This window comes from Ictalurus punctatus, chromosome 2 (genome assembly GCF_001660625.3).
Source record: "Ictalurus punctatus breed USDA103 chromosome 2, Coco_2.0, whole genome shotgun sequence".
In the NCBI taxonomy this organism is placed as follows: domain Eukaryota; kingdom Metazoa; phylum Chordata; class Actinopteri; order Siluriformes; family Ictaluridae; genus Ictalurus; species Ictalurus punctatus.
In genome coordinates this window covers 14,779,491-14,794,403 of record NC_030417.2, presented here as the reverse complement: position 1 = coordinate 14,794,403, position 14,913 = coordinate 14,779,491, and the positions used below count along the sequence as shown (strand labels likewise).

General features: G+C 36.5%; 1 long non-coding RNA gene across 1 annotated transcript; it reads right to left on the bottom strand.

The window, feature by feature from the left end:
- Positions 1-5,744: 5,744 nt before the first annotated feature.
- Positions 5,745-13,305, bottom strand: LOC128634912 (uncharacterized). The gene is made up of 3 exons (XR_008397828.1): positions 13,229-13,305; positions 12,450-12,537; positions 5,745-5,774 (listed from the first exon to the last, which is right to left on the bottom strand). It is a non-coding gene; the product is annotated as an uncharacterized LOC128634912 (long non-coding RNA).
- Positions 13,306-14,913: the final 1,608 nt, after the last annotated feature.

Below are 14,913 nucleotides of genomic sequence, written 5' to 3'. Positions count from 1 at the left end.
GAAATATGGATAACACAGGTGGTATGATTTATATGGAAAAACATCCATACGCCTTTTTATAATGAGGTAAATTAAAAAGGTTCCTCGGTCTGCATGCCGGAGAAAAAATAAGCCACATGCATACACACATATACACCACACACACAGGACCTGCAGTAAAACAGTAAAATTCATTGCTTCTTTGTGTGTGTGTGTTGGTGGCCCACAATTTGGAAAAGAAATTAATTGGACTATAACTGGCTGGTTTTGGCCTCACACTTGCTGGGATTATTCCTAATCAAGATGTCATAAAATCAGTTTTGCAGTTCAAGTGGGTACTTTCACACTTTCTCTCAAATCATGTCAGGCCACATGAGAATAAACAAGGGTCATCTTCCCTGTTACACTAGACTATTGGAGTCTTTATTTTATTTCACTTGCTAGACATTCATTAGTTACACTAAATCGGTGTGTGTCTCTGTTTCTTATCACTTCATCTTTAAGGTTAGGGTGATTCTGTGTATAGACAAGTACAAGAAAGGAAAGCTGTCAAATGTAGCTCTGTACACACTTTATTGTCTGAGGTGGAGTGTGTATACACACTCTCAGTACACATACACATAGCCCTAAACCTGAAGGGAGAAACCCCCTGAAACAAACAACTGAAAGAGTCTGAGGTAAAAGTCAGGAAACGCAGCACAAAAGAAGATACCAACAATTTGGTGATGTCAGTGAGTCACAGGCTTGGAGCAGTTATTGCAAGCAAGGGATATGCAAAAAAAGGTTCTATGTTTTATGTTGCTTAACACATCTAGATGTAAATACCAGGAAATAAATGCTGAAAGCTTAAACTCTCATCTCTTATCCATCTTTTGATCTCAAACCCAAATGTCTTTGGTGTATTGCACAAACAAATGAATTGGCCTTGCCGTTCCAATAGATCCGGAGGGGACCGAATTTGCAATCAGGACACCATATTGGTTGGACAAATTACATATTAAATTACAAACAATCCCAGAGGTGCAGAGTCGTGCAGGAAAAAAGACACCACCCACAGCCCGTTCATTTAGATTCATTTCCTTTCCGTCCTCCAAACACAGACTCAGCCTTTTCTTTACAGTATAAACACACAACTAGTAACAGATATTCCAGTGCTAATTTTAGATGGTGCAAGTCCGTCTGTGGGCAGAGTGAAGTCTGATCCTGGTCATCGGTGACTAGAACATAAATATTCACTATATCTATGGCTCTATTGTGCTGAAAACGATTACTCACAGCATGAGAGTTACGACATAGAGCAATAGATTCTCATTATACTCACAAACTGAGACTGAACATTGAGTTAAACATGAGCTGATCCAGCAAATACATGCTGCTCATTTCCAGGTTGTGGGTTTGCTTTTGAGGAAAATTTCTTTAACCCTTTTGTTCTGCTTCATGTCCAAATGAGCCGTTTTAAATTTCCACTAAACATGGGAAAAAATATTGTGAAATATACTCAGCTCAATTTCAAATACAAACAATATATATATTTTCTTTTTTAAACGATTACTAATTTAATTTAAAATAATAAAAATCTAATTTAAAAAATGTTCAGGGCCCAGTTTCCCCAAAGGCATCACAAGTTTAAGTGTTCTGATGCTTTTGCGAATTTCAGCTCAGGTCACTGTGAGGTGAGAGGAACAATGGTTAAAAAATTATTTTAAAATGACATTTGTAGGTGTAAAACAGAACAGTGTCCTTCCAACTTCAAATTTATTTCAACTTGACCTGCCATTAGGAGAATCCCCAAGCATTGGAAGGGCTTTTGGAAGAAATAGTACTAACACTGGTCTTAAGAAAAAAAATACATAGTAACATAGACCTGGCAGCTTTTAAGAATTTTGCACAAAAGTTCTGCATTTTAACATTTGAGTACTCGTTATCACTCAAAAATACGGCAAGTCTTCTTTTTCCGCCAGCCAAAAATGCAGATGGGCCAATCACCATACAAATCTAGAATGACTGACATGAAACCAAATGAAGCCCCGTCTCACATTAGTGATTTTTAAGGCCGGTGCTCTCGTCTTGAACTCGATTTGAAGGTAAAATGGGAACATTTATATCATTAAATCTATCAATGTTTTTTTTTTTATTTAGCAAATGTTAGAAAAGTACATATCCATCCACCCATTTTCCATACCTACACAGGGTCACAGGGGAACCTGGAGCCTATCCCAGCGAACTCTGGGCACAAGGCAGGGGACAACCTGGACAGGGTGTCAAATCATCACAGGGCACAATCGCACACACATTCACACACTACAGACCATTTGGAAATGCCAAATTAGCCTACAACACATGTTTTTGGACTGGGGGAAACCCCCGAAGCACAGGGAGAATTTGCAGGATCCACGCACACAGTTGTGAGGCAAACGTGCTAACAGTTAAACCACTGTACCCTCTACAAGAAGAGTGCCTTTTTCAGCTGCAAAAAAAATGTTCTCATGCAAATTGATTCCGTTGTCATAATAAAACATGATGCCATTGGTTGGGAAGATTTCACACAACAAGTAGCAATCATGGTGAAATTGAAGGAGCTTCCTAAAGTTCTCAGGGACAACATTATTAAACAACAATAGTAGGTACAAAGCTACAGAGCCACAGCAAAAACCTTAAACAACCCTGTCTGTACAATTGGTTTGGTAAGATCATGGAATTAATCATCACCATACAGATTCATCATGAAAACTTTTACAACATGCTCTTAGACTAATGATAAGGAAGGTAAGAGAGAAGCCAGCAGTCACTTGAAAAGAGTTACAGGACGACCTGAAAGCAACAGGAAGAACAGTTACACAGCAATGAACTGCACTGCAATTATCTCGGTTCCTGCATCTCATGCAAAAATCCTCTGCTAAAAAAAAGATGATGTGCTTCTAAAAGCATTTAGACATAAAAGAACACTTTTGGAACAATATATTCTGGCAATAATTTAGCTTGTCATGTCTGGAGAAAGAAAGGTTGATCCCAAGAACACCACACATGAGTAAGGTAAAGTATCGAGGTGGGAGCATCATTAGATGGGGCTGATTCTCTGCAAACGATACTGGGGCATTACACATCATTGAAGGAAACATGAATGGATCGGAGTACCGGGACATATTAGAGGAGAAATTAATCTCATCTTCCAAGAATCTGGGGTGAAGATTAGATTAGATTAGATTAGATTCAACTTTATTGTCATTAAGCAGAGTACAGAGTACAAGATGGAGGTTTCAACAAGACAACTACCTCAAACATACAGCCAGAATATCTCAAGAAGGTCTTGCATGGCCTAGCCAATCTCCTGACATGAATCCCATTGAAAATATATGGAAGATTTTGAAATTGCGAGTCCATCAACAGAACTCTCATAAGTTTGGGGAATTGAAGATGATTTGCCAAGAGGAATGGGCCAAAATTGAACCACAATGTTGCAAAAAGCTAATTATTTCATATTATTTTGAGCTGGATTACAAACGGCAGTTAAAGAGATTAAGGACTATAAAATAATCCAAATAATAAAGTAATCTTGTGAGCATTAAAGTGTGCTAAAGTGTGTGACTTAATATTGGAATTGACTGTATGTTGGCACTCAGAGCTCAGCTTTTCTCCATGACTGATCTGGCTTATATAAAATGTCTAATGTACGTCCATGCTCTACTTCCGTCCATATGTTGCAAGTGGTTTATTATGCAAACACACACTCGCCCAGCTACTGTACAGTACTCGCTGTATTGGTTTTGATAGGTGAATTAGTGCAAGAGATTTATGAGTGTTATATTTGGCTTTGGAGTTTCTGCCAGTTGCGCAACCAAGAAGTAAACCCCAGATGAAAGGTTTTGAACATGAAAAAAGGTGAGATGTATGAAATGCGATCAGTTCCAGTCAGGTGAAATTAGTCGGTTTTTAACGTTAAACGTGCTGATTTCTAGCAGTTTCTTTGCTGAGGACAGAGAGCAATGCAGTCTGGGTTTCATCGCAAATGATGCATTAGGTCAGATCTGTGTATTTGTGTGTGTGTGCTGACACACACCTCTGATCACCAGCCCAGGCTTATCATTAAAGGAACAGTTCACAGAGAAATTAAACAAAAATGAAACAATTTTCTTTCTAGCCAAAATGTAGTCGATCTGTCAAGCAACGTTTGGTGTCCAACAGTTTTCTTCTTTAAACCTTTCGTGCATAGTGTTCACTTGTCAAATTAAGGCTGTTTTTAGAAAAATATCACATGTAAATCACCTCCAAATCACTTGTAATTTAACCTAAATAATCATCCTGATTTCTGGTGCTCTCCGAGCATGGCTGTGGTATATCTTCACAAATGTTCTATACAAAATCCCAAGTTAAATTGTAAAAATGTGCCAGACTCCAAAAAGTATCTTAGAGTTTTCTTTTTAGTTTATTTATTTCTTTTTATTTTAGTTTATTTAGCTTTTTTTATGTCCAAAATCATTATCCAACAGTGCTAAACTATTGACTAAAAAATATTGTCAAGAATATAACTCAACATATACATAATATATAAACATAATATAATTATGTACAAATAATTATATTTACTATCATTTTGATCATCAACATGAAATATTTTAGACCTGAATATTATTGATTTTTGTTTCTAAACACATTGGAAGATTTTTTTTCCTTATCCTTTTTTATTCATGGTATTCCAAACCATTTTTAAAAATATAAGTAATATATAGAAGTCAAAACACATACAGTGTGGAATGCAATTATACAGTAAGTAATGTTCAATTTAATGTAGCTCACAAGTAAGACAAGTTTAGCATTAAGCAGTAAATGCAAACCGTGTCACTAATGATAAGCATGTGCACAGAAAGATACTCATTTCCTATAACCTCAGAAATGCCCCACATTTATCATTTATACATATTGCTGAATATTGTTTATATGCAATAACACAAATCTTATATCCAAACAAGTAAAATGAGATATTTTTAAGGTTATCTGGTTGTTTGTGTAATTTTGATCCCTGATCAACTTAATGTCAAGACAAATACTGTATCGTGTTGATATTTTCCAGACGTTGGACATCGGTGTGTTTTGTGATGCCAAGTGTGAAACTGACACATGAACCTGGTCTGAAAAAAAAGGTTGAGATGGTTGAGTACTCTGGGTGCGGTTAGTCATCCTGGCTTCAATTCTGACTTCATTCATAAGAAATCCAACGTAATTACCCTCAAATCATAACAATAACTGGTGTTTAGTCTGCAGATGGTGCATTGTGGGATTTCATGAGTGAGCTGGATATTCTCCGCTACGATGACATGATTACAAAATGGCAGGCTGCCAAGATATAGTGCACTAGGTAGGGAGTAGGGAGCGGTTTTTGGATATGTATAGTCTCATTGTGACTGAATACTTTTTTGTTTTGCGGCGTACATCCAGTACAATAAACAGGATGCAACTACACCAAGCCAGTCTTCCACGAAATGCTGATATGTCTAGGGTCTTGGGTTCTGCCTTTCATTATGTTTTATATAAGAAACAAACCGCTAGTTTGGTTCTATGAACATTGGAAAATCACCAGGGGTAGTAAGAATCACCTGGATGCCTTCCTGTGCAAAGTCACATAATGATGTATGATGCAGTATTAGCAATAAATACCTCTGTCTTTCATTCACGCAAGATCTTGCCAGGTTCTTTTCTCAATCCACATGACAAGGAACCCTGGAGGTTATCCAGGGATCACAGGACCACAGTTACATAGCATTCTATTCCAACCTTCTTAACTGCAGGGTGAGAATCACCTGGAAAACATACAGTATGCTACAGTGTCATGAGGAACTGACACACTGACAAAGCACTGCAGATAGTGTACGTATTTACTGGCAGTGTAATGCAATGCCACAATCTGTATGCATCTTTTCATTTGAACCCTACCACTATGGCCCAGAAACACTGGGAAAACATAAAAAAAAAAAAAAAAAGCCTGCTGGAAAAAGAAGTAATTTTTATTCAGAAATTATAACAACAAATAGCAATTTGCAGAACATAACTCAGCTCCTGAACCAGATGCCCTGTGAAACTTTCCGGCAAGCTTTTTATCATCTATCTAATGTGACCGAGTAAGCAAGCTAACTATGTTTCAAAACAATGTCTTTCGCAGATCAGGGAACTGCTGCTTACAGATGACAGTAAAAAGCAATTTATTAATATTTTATCAGCTTCCTCAGGTGTTGGGTTTAATACATTCAAGATCAGAAATTGCACCAGGACACAGTTTAGCCAGGACACAGTACTGCTACGAGTCAAACTGTGGTCCTTTAAGCTACATTTAATTATAATGCCTAATTGTTTTGAAACTTGCTAACCACTAAGCCACTGTGCCCCCTTATAGTTACATGTAAATGATAATAATAATAACAACAACAATGTCGTCTCTCTGCCCTTCATGCCTTTTTGTTCAACATTAGCATCTTTTCACCCTCAGTCTGCCTCTCTCAGTCTCTGGTCGTGCGGATGAGAGGAGAACATGTGGTTGAAATTGGAGGCCTCTGCTCCTGCCAAAGCCACAGCGCAGTGATGGAGAATTACAGCAGGAGAATGAGCCATTGTTCAAACTTTCTACCACGAAGGAGAGAGAGAGAAAGACTACAAACATCTGCGAAGGCCTGAAAAACCTCTGAAAGACACTTTTAAATGATAGCGCATTGCATTAGTCCACTTCCAGGAAGTAGTCACTAGGGTAAACAATGTTCTTGCCATTAAATCAAAATGCCAGTTAAATCAAAACAGACAAAATTTCGACAGTGCGTTGCCTTTTTTATGTTTACTTTTTTAAATTATGAACAAATAAGTCAGTAACATCAAGAACATCAGATGGTTTTACTTCAGAAAATAAAAATCACATGTATATAATGCAGGAGCTCTTTTTTTAAGCCCATTTTAACTCTTGTTTTATCTGTTTGGTGGTTTGAATCTAGGATCTGATGAACACCTTATCTTATGTGCAGATTTGGAACCTAGATATTTAGGATAATTTAAAAAAAAATACTATTTACATAGTTTATTTGTAGCTCTGATAGATATCTGTTTTGAATTCGTTTGGGAATAATTACAAATACAGCAAAATAAGTCAGTGTTTTTAAATAACATGGTCTCTTTAAATGATGAAATAATGCCAGATGAGACAATAAACAACAATTAATTACAATAAATACCAAATAATTTAGCATTCAGTTTATGTTAGACAACTGTGCAAACAATGAACCTGGTTTATCAAGCTAAATACAAACAAATTTATTTGTAAATCATTTGTAGGAGCATTTACACAATAAATTTGGTATTTGGTAATCCTGTGATTTCAGAAAAAGGTTTCCTACTCATGCTCATGAGTTTGTGTAAATTTATGCATGAGAAGACTAACTAATGTAAACCTCGACTGATCAGCTTTAAATAATATAATCACGACGAGTTACTGCACTTTTATGTACAGATATATGCAAACTTATATACAAACTGCTCTTTTATATACAGATTACACTGTCAAATTTAGCCTGTGTATTCCAATTACACACAAATTTAATGAAATGTTTCTGAAACCCAGTTGTTTCATAAAAAGGTACTAACCCTAACCCCTAACCCTAGCTAAAGAAATATTTTTTAAAAAATAAAGAAAGCAAGCAAAATATTAATTTACAATACATGGTTCAAAATTTATGACCATAAACATACTTCCAAATTAGGCCCAAATTTGACCCGATGGTAGCCAAAATTTGGTCAAAATGTTCCTTAGATCCTTGCCAAACAGTGTACCAAATTTCAGTCCTTTTTACTAGACAGAACTATGGACTGCCATAGACAATCTAGCCGGAAAAAGAAGAAGAAGAAAAGGAACACACCTTCAGTGCTTGGCCTCCTAATAAATCCATAAATTAAGATAAATAAGACCACTCATGCAATTAAGAATGTATGGATAAAAGGAGGATGGGCTCAGGTGGCGTGTAACTTGGTTCCCTTTTGTATGGTATCTTCTTTTATTGCTGTGCAATTCCTTATTAAAACTAGCATTAAAGTGATCCATAAGTGACTGATTTGGTATGTCTTAAGCTGCAATGTGCTGTATACTCCTTAGTGTGTCATCAATGCACTTCCTTTTCCTATCACACATGCCATCCTACAAATCTAGCATGGATTGTATATGGGGTTGTTATGCTGATATATATATATATATATATATATATATATATATATATATATATATATATATATATATATATATATATATATATACACACACACACACACACACACACACACACACACACACACATACATACATTACTGCCATAGATGCAAGTCAAAATAACATTCACTTCTACCTCTGAGAAAATGTTCCTTTGCCATTTACTTGTCATTTCAGCTGTGTGAGCGTTACCCTTTATGGGGTTTTCTGGGTGTAATCAAATGCAAATTAGATGTGGCATGTGCGGACCCGGTACTTCACAGATGATTGGCGTTCATCTACATGCACACACACAAGTATGAAGAAAATCGGCATTTCCAGTGGAACTTTTTTAGCTCAGTTTGGCTTATAAAAAAAGAAATATAAAAAGACTGATCAATTAGGTCCAATATTGGTTGATTTCATAGTTTGAGATAAGTCAATGTAAAACAGATACAATACAAATCCTAAATTAATTTACGTTACAAATACATGCATGAAATATGCAGTCATTTCCTTTGTCCATATTTCAGTACAATAACCACAATAACTACATTAACCACAATTTAAAAAATAATTAACTTCCTGTTTATTAGTCATTAGTCGTCAGTAGTTCTGAAGAATGACTTAGGTTTCAGATCCCTTCATAATAGTTTTGACAATGAGTTGAATATTCTGTAATTACCAATAGCCAAATCACAGTATGACGAACAGAAACAAAGGGGATATCCAAACAGCAAAGGTAAACAAAGGCACCCAAGGTCTGGTACACAGAGAAACAGCAATCAAAACACAACTCAGTTCTTAATAATGAAGTCAGCAAGACTACCCAAAGCATACAAGAAAACATGAGTGTTTAAATAAGTCTATAAAGGAAGTGCAGAGGTTCAGGTTCAGGATCAGGATCAGGATCAATACTCAGATGACGTCACCCTCTGGTGGGCTGGAGGTGTTATTTCAAGCATAAATGTTGAATATTTTGTGTTTGTAATCTGTTTAGTATTTGGGAATTGTGTCACAGTTGAAGTGTCTATGAAATCAAGATTCATCTTTAGGAATAACAGCTGGTTTAGAGTTTAATCCTTCAAGAGTTTTACTAATTTGCTTAACATTGTGATTAGGGGGTCGTTTGTTTGCTTGTCGCTTAACAAATTGAAGACTAATTGTACTAATCAGTACCTGTTGTACTAATTACTAATCAGTAACTAATACTGATTACTAATACTAATTACTAATCAGTATCTGTTGTAATCAGTACTTGTTTTACTAATCCTGATCATTTCAAAATGGGCTAATTCAGTTATTTCAATGAACTTGACAACTTGATTAGTGCATTCGGATTTAGCTGTTTGCCTGTAAAAAGGCTGTTATATCCAGCCATCCTTTTTCTGTACTGCTTATCCTACACAGGGTTGCAGAGAGCATAGTGTGGACGTGGGACACAAGGCAGGGCACCAACCCATTGCAAGGTACACTCTCGCACACTACAAACAATTTCGAGATGTCAGTCAGCCAACACATGTCTGGTAGGCTGATGTGTTGTTGTCTAATTGGCATCTTTAAATTGTGAGATCAATTGTAAGATGCGAGACAAACATGCTAACCACTAAGACACTGTGCCCACCTTGATAAGGTCAGATATATCAAGAACCAAAACCAAGATCAGCAAGACAATGACTTGCTAATCCCAATGTTAACACTTCAATTAAAATGTCTATCTAAAATTGTCCTGATTTGCACAATAGAAAAACTTTCACCTTGTCATTACGTTATTGCAAGTTCGAATCCCGATAATGCCATTACCATACATGATTGGGCTCCAAGTCAGAAAGATTGGCTGGCAACACTAGCGAATCATGGGCCTCTGTGAGCTCGTGTATGCGAAAGAGGGCAGATAGCACGTTCCTCCAATTGTTTAGCTACCACTATAGGAACAGCAGTTCAAAAAGTTTCAGTTGGCTGGCATCAGCATTTCTTGGAGAAAGTGTGTGTTAGCCCTCACCCTCTCCAGTTGGTAGTTGTTGTATGACAGGGGAGAGCTGGTTGGTGGGTAGGAATTGACGGTTGATCAAATTGAGTAGAAAATGAAGTAATCCCCATCAAAAAATATTTATCCATAGACATACATCGCAGAGACTTAGGAACTGAGCAGCTTGTTCGAATTGAGAGCACAAGTTTTTAATTAATTCAACAATTACATGACCTCAAACAATTTTGTACTTAAAAAAAAAAAAACTGTAAAATGTGTGATTGGCTGATCAGAATTAAATCAGAATCAATGTGCATCAAATTACAAACATCATGCCAATTTATGAGCATCGTTAATATTAATATTGTACAATAATAATCATCTTGTGTTACAGCTAAAGCTAGGAGTGTGCTCAGTGGTTAAATGTGTGTTGTGTGTTCTGTGTGGTTCAATTCTGATGAGCTGTTACACTGTCAGATTCCAACCTTATAATGGCAGGAAGCACTGAAACAAAATATTGGTTTTAGAGTAAAGGGTTTTTTTTTTTTTTTTTTTTTTTTTTTTTTTTTTTTTTGCCTGTTGAAACCATTACCACAAATATCTACCTCATCTGAAAAAAAAAGATTTCCCTTGTCCATGCTTGTTTTCCAGTTACGGTGCATAAAGGATGGAAAAAAAATGCAGATGAATAACCCCAGAAAACCTTCCTTGTGTTTTTCTAGATTTTCAGCTCACCGTTGAAATGAGAAACGTCAGAACCCTGTTTTCATGGACGCAACAACTTTATCCAAGCAGCTGGATACAATTATCTCGTTAAGTCCATGTTCAAGGCCTTCTGCAGAGGATGTAGCTCTCCCAGACTGTAATTGATGCCAGCTAGCAATGAATTAGCACTTATGCTAGTGTAGAGTTTGATTTCAACCATTAGTTGTTGCCTTAAGGCTGTAATTTCAGAATTTAGCTTCAACCAGGTTAGGTGCTGACATAGCTAAGAGCTAACACTACCCTGTCTCAGAGTGTTTGACTTAGTATTGGCATTATGCTAGCTAGGAGCTCAGTTCCAATGTAGTCATACAATTAGCACTATAATAGCTCTGAGGTTTATTTCAACCAGGTTAATGGTTAGCACTGAATGTTGTACTAACACTTTTCCAGGTTGGGGTATATTTCCAAACAGGTTCACAGTGGTTGACAGCAGTAACACAATGCTAGCATGAGGCTTAGCTCAGTCCTAAGAAAGTTTGTGCTACCCTTTGCACTGGAGCTTTGCTAGTATAGAAATTTAATGAATTCTTCCATGAATTGAAGTGGGGGTGCAATTTCTCAAGAAAATGTGAATACACTTAAATTCTGCTATTTAGATCTATATGATGTTTTAAAAGGTTCTGTTTAGCTTAGACACACTCAAACTTTGAGCGCTTTGGTTTTTGTTTACAGAAGATTATAGTGGTGCCTGAGTACTGTCTTAGTTCAATTTTAAAACAATTCACATTTGTATACATTTATAATAAACCCTTACACTTTAATCGGTGGTGTGAACTACTGAACTGTGGCTAGAGTCACATGAAAAGCAAAGAAATGAAGACTCTCGTTTTCATGTTATGCTTATTGTATTCTTTTTCATGCATACGGTAAAGCAATGAGTTACACTGTAAATGTATCAAAGCTTAGCTTTTCTGTTATGTCAATTCAGTGAAATGTTGCTAGTTTTCACTCCAAGATAATGATTGATTATTACAGACACTCTACTGGCTCAAGGTTCAATGAGTGTTTAAAAACAAAACAAAAAAAAACACATTTCTCACATAAGAGCAAACATGAATTTATGTTCTTTTAAGGATAGAAAGAGGTGTTTGCTGTGTATTGGCCAGCTGCTGTAATAACTGTTCATAATATAATTGCCTTCATCTTGGTGGTCTTTCATGAATTTCCCCAAATAAAGTCTCTGTGTGCAGAAAAGTGTTCATCAGGGCAAAGTAAGAGGAAAAATAGATATCATAAACTGTAGGTCCCGTTCACATAAAAACTGTTTTTTATTTTTTATTTCTTTCGAATACTAATGTGGGGTAAAGTTAGGGGGTTTTTTTTATGAGTTTTTAATGGTTGTAGCCTATAAACATGCACCAGCTGGCTAACATTATGGGCACAAGGCAGGGTATACCCTGGACAGGGTGCCAATTCATCGCAGGGCACAATCACATACACACACCCATTCATACAATATGGACACTTTAGACATGCCAATCAGCCTACCATGCAGCCTACCATGCAGGGAGGAAACTGAAGTACCCAGAGGAAGTCCCCGCAGCACAGGGAGAACATGCATTTTCTTCATACACAGGCCAGCAGCCATCAGGGAATGCTGACAAAAGTGGAGCTGGCAAAACCAGGAAGTGACACGTAAATGGCATGTTAAAGTAGCTACTCCTAATTATACTGTAAGCTCCAAATGAATATAATTCTATACATATTACAGATGCACCAAAACAAAAATTCTTGGCCGAAGCCGAAACCGAATATAATGACAAACTTGGCCGAAGGCCGAATACTGAACACGTTTTTTCACGTTTTTTTGCATTTATTTTGCCATTTTTTTCACCATTGCATAAATTAAATAGTCAAAATGTGCTTTTTACTATTTTGTCTTGCTTTTCAAAGAAAAAAGTCAATTACAAAAACTACAATTTCAAAATATTTTTTAACACTGAACATTTTTTTTCATTCCAGCAGGCATAGGCTACCAACAAGGCACAATATAACTAAATAAATAAATTAGTAAAATAAAAATATTTTTATGTGGTCATCTTTGAGTCCCCCTTGAATAGCCTATGTTAGGCCTATAACTGACTGCTTAAAGAATGTAACACTCTGTGGCCTACAACAAAAAAGTGCATTAAAAAGTGCATTACCAAGAGTGCAAAAAATGGTTCTATTCAGTTCTATACGGCTGATTATATTGGGGATATATACCGCTCGCGTCCCTGTACACCTCGCGGAGTATTATAGTAGATATAGTATAGTTAGATACGTTGTTCATGTTATGTTCCCTTAAATAAATACGTCTTTACCTGCTTCCGTGCTCTACTCCCTTAAGTCTCGCGACGTGACAGAATACTCTGGAACAGAAACAAAACAAACGCACGTGTTCACAGTAAACATCCAAAAAGCACGTGGCTCGTGCACGTAGCTCATACATGCGCGCGCCTCCTCATCGAGGTCATGACGTTAGCACGTCTCACTCTGGTTGCTAGGCTATTTGGGCGCATCATCAAACACGTCATTGTTCGGTCAAATTTATTCGGCCTTTTCACTTATTTCAATTAATAATTTCGGTTGCCAAACATTTGGTGCATTCCTAATACATACTCTTAATATTCAATTAATATTTAAATACAGTGTATATTCCCATGTAATAGGAATGACCTAAAGGATTAAATCAGTCATACATTTTTTTTTTAATGAAAGCCTTGGTTTCAGCTGTATTTTATACCTCTACTTTCACCTCATTAACAAAGAAGTTTCCTGCATGTTTTATTATCCCATATTTTAATTGTCTGGACAATGTGGTGGAATAATTTAGCCCCCAACCACACACACAGCAAAAGGGGGCTCATTTAGGGGCAATAAACACAACAGGTGTCCTGAAAGTTCAGAACACTGTATTGTTTATTCTTTATATGTATGTACAGTGAGGGGGAGTATTGAACGTGTCAACATTTTTTTTCAGTAAATATATTTCCAATGAGGCTATTCACATGAAATTTTCATCAGACATCAGTATTAACTCAAGAAATCAACACATTTAAAGAAACCCAAACATAAAAGTCCATAAATGAAGTGTAATAAATTGGAATGACATAAGAAAAAAGTATTGAACATGCTAACTGCAATTTATTTAATATTTAGTGGAGAAACCTTTGTTTGTAATGACAGCTTCAAGACGCTTCCTGTATGAAGATATTAATGGGCTGCAGTATTCAGGTGTGATTTTGGCCCATTCTTCTAAACCTATTGTCTTTAAATCTGGTTCAATTGGATTCAAGTCAGGTGATTGACTGGGCCATTCTAATGCCATGATTTTTTTTTTTTTCTCTGAAACCAACTGAGAGTTTCCTTTGCTGTATGCTGTTAATCGTTGTCCTGCTGGAAGGTCTACCCATGTCTCATCTTCATAATCCTGGTGGATGGCAGCAGATTCTTTTCAAGAATCTCCCAGTAAACAGCTCAATTCAATTATATTATATTATATAAAGTTAATTTTTTTTCCTGCAACTTAATTCAAAAAGTGGAATTTTCAAATATTCTAGATTCATTACACATAAAGGGAAATATTTCAAGCCTTTTTTTTGTTTTAATCTTGATGATTATGGCTTACAGCTCATAGAAATCAAAAATCCAGTATCTCAAAATATTAGAATAAAGAATTTCTAATACAGAAATGTCGATCTTCTGAAAAGTATTTTTATTTATGCAGTCAATACTCGGTCGGGGCTTTAATCTTTTTGCACGAATTACTGCATCAGTGCATTGTGGCATGCAGGCAATCAGCCTGTGACACTGCTGAGGTGTTCTGGAAGCCCAGGTTGCTTTGATAGTGGCCTTCAGCTCGTCTGTCTTCTTGGGTCTGGTGTGTCTCACAGATTCTATATGGGATTCAGGTCAGGCGAGTGGACTGGCCAATCAAGCACAGTAATACCATGGTCAGCAAACCAGTTACTAGTAGTTTTGGCACTGTGGGCAGGTGCCAAGTCCT